The sequence below is a fragment of the Euleptes europaea genome, chromosome 14 (genome assembly GCF_029931775.1).
Source record: "Euleptes europaea isolate rEulEur1 chromosome 14, rEulEur1.hap1, whole genome shotgun sequence".
NCBI lineage: Eukaryota > Metazoa > Chordata > Lepidosauria > Squamata > Sphaerodactylidae > Euleptes > Euleptes europaea.
The window spans coordinates 57,999,079-58,008,275 of record NC_079325.1 but is presented as its reverse complement, the minus strand read 5'-3'; positions in this window follow the sequence as shown (position 1 = coordinate 58,008,275).

Here is a 9,197-nt window from a genome sequence, read left to right as displayed (position 1 = left end):
TACAGCTGTTGTCCAGAGTACAGAGATCAGTTCCCCTAGAGAAAATGGCTGCTTTGGAAGGTGGACTCTGGTATTATACCCAGTTGAGGTACCTTCCCTTCCTTAAACACTGCCCTCCCCAGGCTCTACCCCCAAATCTCCAGGAATTGCTCAACCTGGAGTTGGCCACCCTTGCAATAGGCTTAAGCACTCTTTCCCTGCAAAGCGTCCTGATTTCTAGTGCCCTCATACCTGGGAGTTGAGTTCCGAGCATGGAACCTGCTGTGCGCATGCCCTCCAAGGGCCTCGTGGCTGACCCAGACGTGACCCAGGGGCTTTGTGACAGGCTGGCCAGCCCTCTGTAGGGAAGTTCCAGGCCTGGGGATGTTGGAGGCCTCTGCTCTAACCATTGCCCCACCCTCTGCCTTCTGTCCTTGCCCATCTGAAACATGATGTGTAGCAAAAAAAACCCTCAGAGCTGCAGAGGATTCCCTTTTTCCCCTTGAATGCTGGGACTGTTGCTTGATTTGGGTCACCAAAGAGAGGAGTGGGTCATTTTTCACTTTCAGCACATCAAGAGTCAGGGTTTGGATTGTCTCCCATAGGGTTGCCAACTCTGCACTGGAAAATTCCTTGAAATGTGGGGTGTGGGTAAAATGGTGCAGGGGACCCTGTTTTCCCAGCTGTGGGGTTCCACCTGCACTGAAGTCTCGGCAGCGATCACATCTAGGTGGGCCTGTCCAGGAGGAGGATTGCCAGTATGGCCAGGCTCCGTGAAACATTATCTCCTGCAGGCTGTGTGCCACAGTCCTGTGGCACACAGGTAGGGTTGCCAACTCTGGGTTAGGAAATTCTTGGAGATTTGAGGAAAGAGCCTGGAGAAGGTAGGGTTTGGGGAGGGGAAAAACCTCAGTGGGCTACAAGGCCATCGAGTCCACACTAGCATGGGAGCGGGCATGGGCACTTGCAGGGGGCAATCAGTGGGTGGGAGCTCTCGCAGACCTACCCATGTCTGCTGATACCACCCTGACAAAGCTGCGCACTGATTTTGAAATGGGAAATGCCATTTTGAAATGGGAACTAACATCCCAGCTAGGCAGGAATCGGCCTGGAGGTTTTTGCTAGGAAGCAGGGGGAATGGCGCCATCCCCCATGATTCTTAGAATGGCGGGTTTGTGGACCTGCGATTGCTGACTTTCTGCCGGCCTCTACCTCAGACAGAGATGCACCTTCAGATCCAGCAGGGGCAGAGAGCAGGGTTCCCCGTGGGCCCGTGCCCTGGAGGATCACTGGAGGCCAGGAGCAGGCAAAGCTGAGCTCCAGCGACCAGGCTTGTGCCACACCCTGAGGCCACTTGCATGGATATGGCCAGTGATGGCATGGCTCAGACCCAGCAGCAGTGTGGGAAGAGGCACTGAGCAAACCTGCTTGATCGCCATGGCTGGAGCTACTCAACTCTGTTTGCTCCCAGGTCATCCTAATGGCCCGATCCACCGGCACCCTGGATCATTAGCCTGGTGCAGTCTAGGGTTGCCAACACTGGGCTGGGAAATTCCTGGAGATTTGGGGGTTAGAACCTGGGAAGGGTGGAATTAGGTAGGGGAGGGTCCTCAGTACAGAAGAATGCCATAGAGTCCACCCCTCAAAGCAGCCATTTTCTCCAGGGGAACAGATCTCTATAGTCTGGAGATAAACTGTAATTCCAGGAGATCTCCAGGCCCCACCTGGAAGTTGGCAACCCTTGTGCAGCCCATGGAAATGTAAAAAAACAAACACAAAAAACCATCCAGCATTGTGGTGATAGTCTGCTGGCCAGCCTCTCGCTTGACTTTATTATGATTCAAGCGAACAAACCAACCTTTCTAGCAAGCCTCCTGCCTTTCCCCCTTCCTTGGGATTAATATCTTTTCCTTGGAACCTCGTGCAGATTCTTAGCATCTTTTTCAAGACAGCTGTTCTGATGAAGCAGGACGAAGGAATGTGAGACAGGAGGGACCAGCTGGCCCTGTGGTTTGGGCTCCGGTGGGGTCACCACAACAGCTACTGGCGGGGCCAGCCTGGATTGACAGCACAGAGTCCGTCTCTCCTCTGCTGCTTCTCTGTCCATATTAGGAGAGTGCCGGCCATAGAAAGATCTGTGACCGTAGACTGCCAGGAACAGGCCATCTCCTGCTCCTCACTGGAGTACCTAGCATTTAATAACAACTCTTCGCCTTTTGGCAGGGCTTCATCCTTTTTGACGCTCTTAATGTTCATTCATGCAGCTGTCCTGCAAACCACCCTGTAAGGTAGGGCCACTGACATTCTCCTCAGCTTTCAGACAAGGGAATGAGGTTGAGAAAGAGCAGCTTCTCAGAGGCTGTGGATGGAATTGAGGACAGAGGAGGGGTCTGAACCCGCAACTTCCCAATTTGCTTCACAGAAATATAATAACATTTCTATAACAGGATCAATGTAGGTCAAATTGTTGCAGTCTGAGCTTTTTCAAGCAAAGGAATAATTGTGGTCTGAAATATGAGGGCAACGGATGATTGTCCTCTGGTGCCTGCCTGGTAGGGTTGCCAGCTCCAGTTTGGGAAATACCTAGAGATTTTTGGGGTGGAGCCTGCGAAAAGCGGGATTTGGGGAGGGGAGGGATTTCAATGGGGTATAATGCCATAAAGTCTACTTCCCAAAGCGGCCATTTTCTCCAAGGGAACTGATCTCTGTCACCTGGAGATCAGTTGTAATCGCGAGAGATCTTCAGCTACCACCTGGAGGTTGGCAACTCTACTGCCTGGGAACCCTGATCAGTGGAAAGGCAGCATTAAAACATTTTAAATAAAAGCCTGGTTCCCTTGCCTGTGCCACTCTGTGGGTTGCAAGCAGGGCCCCCTCGGTCCAGAGGCCGGTGCCACGCTGCTGAGGGCACCGCTGGGTTGGGTTCCTCACCCTGTCTTTCCGCCACACGTGACCTTCAGGGTCACCTCAGCTCCTGCATCTGTGGTGCTTGATTCGGTTCAGAACGGGGCTTTGGCCTTCCCTTCCCTCTGAGCCATTTTTCTGACTTGAAATGGTCTGGGGTGGAAGCTGATCAGGCTGTTTCCAACCGGAAAGAAACGGGCAGAGGAAGAGGTGGAAAGGCCCTTCTCCCTGTCTGCCGAGGCCCAGATCGGATCAGTCCGCAGGTGTCAGACACCGAGGCAAACCCACAAGTCTCCAGTGATGGAAAGACAGGGTGAGGAAGCCAGATACACCTTGTGAACTCCGTAACATGTGAGTCTGCCTTCCAGGCAAACATGTGGAGAAATGGGCTTGTTGAAGGGGGGGGGGGGGCTTCCCCACCTTATGCTCTTCCTTGCTGGGATCTGGGATCTGCAGGTGAGCGGTGGGTGCCCAGCCATGAGGCAGGGACCAAGTGCTCTCTGAGGACCTCAGGTTCTTGTTTCACCACTGGCACGGGTTGCCAACTCTGGACTGGGATATGCCTGGAGATCTGGGGCTGGAGTCTGGGGTGGGGAGGGTTTAGGGTGTCGTATCAGAGTCCACCCTCCGGAGTGGCCAGTTTCTCCAAGGGTGCTGAACGCTGCCATTTGCTGATCAGTCGTAATTCTGGGCTATCTCCAGAGCTGCCCGCCCCTTCGGACCCACGGGTCTTGCAGCGCAGCAGGGAGGAAGGCCGGCTGGAGCGCTGACAGCCCACTGGAGGGGGGGCTGCAGCCTGGCAGGGGAAAGCCCTGGCGGGAGGCCTGCTTCGCAGGGCCCGGCCAGCTGCCTCCGGGGGCCCCCAGGGTGGGCAGTCGGCGCGCAGGGGAGATCCTCCCGCCAAGCCCCGGGGGCACGGAGTGGCGCCCTGCCGTGGAAAGCCCCCAGGCGGCGCGAGGCCTCCCGGTCCCTCGGGCCGACCCTGCCGGCAAGAACCTCGTGGGGGAGGGAGCGCGTGAACAGCCCCTCCCGGAGACCCTTTCCCCCTCCTCCTGAGCAAGGAAAAGGGTGACACTTCTCAGAGGCGAGGAAACATTCCGGCAAGTTTTGGAAGAAACCCACAGCTGCAAAGCTGGGAGGGAGCCAGGCGGGGGGGCGCTCGGTTTGTGCGCGTGCCCTCGCCATTGCAGAAAAGGGCTCCCTGGAAAAGCGGCTGGCCTGGCATCTGGCGTGGCCAGCCTCGGGCAGGGACGCTTTGACGGGGCAGAAGGCTGCGGCGTGGGCTGGAGGCTCACCCAAGAGGCCTCCTGGGCCTGGCGCGCCTTTCGGACACCGCGCACAAAACACCTGGAAGAGAAAGGCGAACGCCTGCCCTGATGGCGGAGGGTCTCCGGTTCAGCCCCAGGCACAGAGAAAGGAGGGGGGGTTCCTCTAGGGTTGCCAACCTCCAGGTACTAGCTGGAGATTGCCCGCTATTGCAACTGATCTTCAGCCGACAGAGATCAGTTCCCCTGGAGAAAATGGCCGCTTTGGCAATTGGACTCTATGGCATTAAAGTCCCTCCCCTCCTCAAACCCCGCCCTCCGCAGGCTCCACCCCAAAATCCTCCCGCAGGTGACGAAGAGGGACCTGGCGACCCTGTTTATCCCCAGGAGCAAGAGACTGTGGTGCAAAAAAGGGGGGCGAGGGTACTAAGGCTCAGGAGCCATACTGGGGTAAAAGAGGCCCAGTGTGGCATAGCAGTCAGACTAGGACCTAGAGGCCTGGGTTCGAATCCCCCCTCCACAGAACAAACGTTTGCTGGGTGATCTTGACCCAGTCATACATTCTCGGCGTAACTACCTCACAGGGTTCTTGTGAGGACAGAGGAGAGGAGAATGAGGTAAGCTGCTTTGGATCCCCACTGCGGAGAAAGGTGGGCTGTAAATGAAGGAAATAAATCTGTGGGAAGGATTGCCAATCTCTAAGCGGGCCATGGAGTTCTGTCAGGCCTTTGCCGTTAGCAGGAATAAAGGCTCTTGACATGAGCTAGGCCAGTTTCTGGCTACCCGTCAAGTCCTTGGTTCTCATGCCTGTGAACGTCTGTACAGTTTCGCTCGTCCTGTTTTCCACAGCTGCGCTAATGTTTAGTCTTCCTTCCTGGGAATCGCTTATCTCGGGGTTGCTTAGCCATGTTTACCCTTGCAGCCTGTAGTGCTTTTAAACATGTAACCTGCCTATGTTTGCCATTACCAGCCTCACCTGCCTGTAGGCAGTCAGTTCTTTAATCTGTCCTTTTGCTCCTAATAAAGTATTACTGCTTCAGAGCTACCTGTCTGGATGCGTTTGCTTATGGGATGCTAGGGACAGACGCCTGATCCTGACAAGTTCTCTCATAATTATGACTGATCCTCAGACGACAGAGATCAGTGCCCCCCGAGAAAATGGCAGCTTCAACAGGTGGACTTCATGGCTCTGCATTCCTGCTGAGCTGCCTCATCTCCACCCCAAATCTCAAGGAATTTCCCAATCCAGAACTGGCAACTCTACGGGGGCTGAACTGAACCCCTAGAGCTGCCAACTGCTTCCCCTGGAATGAAGTTCCTGAACATCCCATGGGCTGAAATGGCTGTCTTTGTGTGTTGTGTTTGTCTCTCATACCAGGGAAGGAGTGGTGTGTTAAATGCAGTCAAATTGCTTCCGACTTATGGCGACCCTATGAATTAATGACCCCAAAATGACCTCTCGTTAACAGCCTTGCTCAGGTAGGCACACCTTAAAAACCAAGGTGTATTTGAGATCCTGTGGAGTTTGTCATGATCAGAGTAGGCGCACTTGTAAAACTGGTTCCTCTTGCTGTCTGTGTAATGTCAGTTTGCTCTGCAGCCATTATCACCTGCTGCATGCTGTGGAAACTTCAGGGTGGACTGCTGAATAGTAAACTTATACAACAAGTACTTATACAATAAATTTGACTACTACTACTATTACACCTCTGTTATTTCTTCCCTAGGCCTCTTGGCAACTCTAGTCACATCCCTACTCAGCCATGAAGCTTACTGGGTGGCCAGTTACTCTCTCAGCCTCTATCCTACTCCACTGGGTGGTTGAGAGGACAAAATTGAGGAGGGGACCCCATGTGCTGCCCACAGTTCCATGGAGGAAGGGCAGGATAAGAAACTTAATCAAACAACAGGTGGGAAGCCCTGGATTGCCCAGACGGGGTGTGGCGCCCTCCACAGTGAGGATCCGCTGCAGGCCCCAAGTTTGGACTGCTAGATGCACAAAGTCCCACTTCCAGATGTGCCTCGGAATGGGGACATCCAGGGCAGTCATTTGCCAAATTAGTGGCCTGGAATGCCTTCACTGGTCAGAGGCTCATCTTTTGCCCCCCTTTTAAGGGGAAGACTTGTCAGTGTCTCCCTTGCAGGTTCGTTTCAGAACAATGTATCTTGAGAATGCGTATAGTGAAGTTTCTGGGTTCTGAAACGCTTTGGAGAGGCATGCTTTTGAGTCCCGTTTTGAAGGAAAGTTGGACAAATACCCCATTGTTAGGTGCCTTGGCCTAAGAGATGCCAAATGTGATAGATCCTGTTCCCTGGGAAGGCCCCTAACCATTTTCAAGAGCCCCTTGTGTTGGGTGGCCATGAGTGAGGCAGGAGCAGCTTTCTGAATGTCAAGTAATAGCTGCAATATCTTTTTCCAAGCCTGCATTTAGAGTCTGCTCTTGCAAGCCACCCCCTTGCCTGCTGCTGCGCCTGTATACTTTTTTTTTTAATTACTAGAATAAAGAGGTGCTTCGGAAACATCTGGCCACCCTAGATGTTGCTTTAGCTGAACACCTGCCCTCAAACTCCCCCCCCCCAACTGGTCTTCAGTGAGACCATTATTCCTTCCTAGAAACTATTTCCTTGTTCCTAGCCTCAGCTTGCTTGCTTGATTGCTTGCTTGCTTTCTCAGTGCCCATTAAATTTTCTTCCAGACACAAACCCAGCGTTTCATTCTCTTTTGACCATTAGCCCTGTTCACATTTATCAGTGACACACATGTGACCTGCAAGTACGTGCATACGCCTGTTGGTAAGAAAACACTTTCATTTGTTAACTTTACAAATAAAACCGGAGGGCAGTACCTGAATAAATGTGGGGATTTAGTCATGCAATCTGCTGTATCAGTTGAATGTAACATGAGAATTACTCAACACACTTGTAAAGAGAAATCAACTGTACAGTGTACAGGAATTATATGTGTGTTCACTGTAATTTGTGAACACAACTACTCCGAAGTGACAGATTCCTAACTTTCTAACAGTTAGAACAGTTCCTCAGTGGAACAGGCTTCCTCGGGAGGTGGTGGGTGGAGCACTAGAGGTTTTTAAGCAGAGGCTAGATGGCCATCTGTCAGCAATGCTGATTTCATGACTGTAGGCAGACCATGAGAGGGAAGGCAGGGAGGTTTTGCATCAGTGTTTGGCTCTCGGGGCCCTTTCTTGCATGCCCAGGGAAGTGCTGGTTGCCACTTTAGGGTCAGGAAGCAATTTTCCTCCAGGTCAGATTGGCCAGAGATCCTAGATGTTTTTTTTCCGCCAACTTCTGGGCATGGAGTAGGGGTCACCGGGGGTCTGGGGGGGAGGTAGTTCTGATTTTCCTGTATTGTGCAGGGGGTTGGACTAGATGACCCTGGTGGTCCCTTCCAGCTCTATGATTCTATGAGCATAGCACACCTCAGAACCACACAGAGAGTTCCAACAACATCTGCCTTTCCCTTTGGTCTGCTACCACTGCACGGGCAGCCACTGATAATCATCAGTGAGCCGTGTGGGCATGAAGAGTTGCCAACTTCCAGGTGGGCCTGGAGATCTCCCAGAATTACGGCTGATCTCCTGTCTCCAGCGTCCCTCCCTTTCCCAAACCCCACCTTCCCCTGGCTCCATCCCCAAAATGTCCAGGAATTTCCCATCCTGGAGCTGACACATGGGCACAGAGTGGAAATGAACATGCTGGCTCCACTCTGCATGTAGGCTGCACTCCTTCCTGGGTACATTATTCACCTGGATTTTGGCACGGTGCCTACACATGTGCCAACTGATTGCACCTTAGCCCCATCCCTGGTGCTGGCCAGTCTTGATCACAGGGATGGAGTATGCATGCACATGGCTTGTTCATGTGTAAGAGCTACGTCTGTGCAGAAGGAAGGGGGTCTAGCCCACTTGTTTCCACTCCCTCTGTGTACACAATTGTCCTGCACAAGGATGCATCATGCGCATCGGGTGGCTGGGAATGAACAAACATCCCCTATTCTGTTTCTTTTCGTATCCGGTTATATTTTTTGCAATGGTTTTGTTCTCTGTTTTTTGCTGTTGGTTTTGAGGAATGCTTTTTCATATTGTGCATGCATGTACTATGGATTTTACGGACAATTGATAATGGTGTCATCTGTACATATATAATACTGATTTATTGACACACAAATCACATTGAAAAACGTGTACATTTTATGGGGGAAATTCAGTGCAAGGAAACAGAAAGTGACCAATATGATTGGCACATGGGTGAACCAACACGGACACAAGGAATTTGGGGTTGATGCAGTGCCTGTGGGGGATATGAAACTGTCCCAAGTTTACTCAGCTGGAAGAATCAAATTGTAAAACTTTTCTTGGGGTATACCAATCTGCCAGTGGGGCCAGGTAGGGCCTGATAGTTGCATTTTTAATGTCCTGAACAACAACCAAAACCTGTGTTCATAGGGGGGAAAGGATATCAAGGAGACACTGCAGCTGAATCTATTACAGTAAAGTACTACTTTTTAATGTGCAAAGAGGGTTTTGACCCCATGGGAGAATACTCACATTTGCAATCTCCCCCCCAAAAACACACACAACAAACATCCATAAAATTCGGCTTCTAGTGGCAGCCACACCACTTTAACAGCATGATAACTAAGTGGCCCCTCCGTCTGTAGAGGCAATATACCACTGATTTCCAGAAGCTGGGGGAAAAACAGCAAGGGATCGCTATCACCAATAGGCTCTGCTTGTGATGTTCTCGCTGTGTCTGGCCATCCTGTGCTGGAAGCAAGGTGCACTGTCTGATCCAGAAGGGCTCTTCTTATGGCTCCTGGGAGTGGGTACAGGGTAGGGTTGCCAACTCTGGGTTGGGAAATTTCTGGAGATTTTGGGAGTGGAGCCTGAGGAGGGAGGGGTTTGGGGAGAGGAGGGACCTTAGGGGAGTATAAAACCATGGTCCATGCTCTAAACTGCAATATTTTCCAGGGGAACTGATCTCTGTTGTGTGGAGATCAGTTTTAATTCTGGGAGATCTCCAGGCCCCACC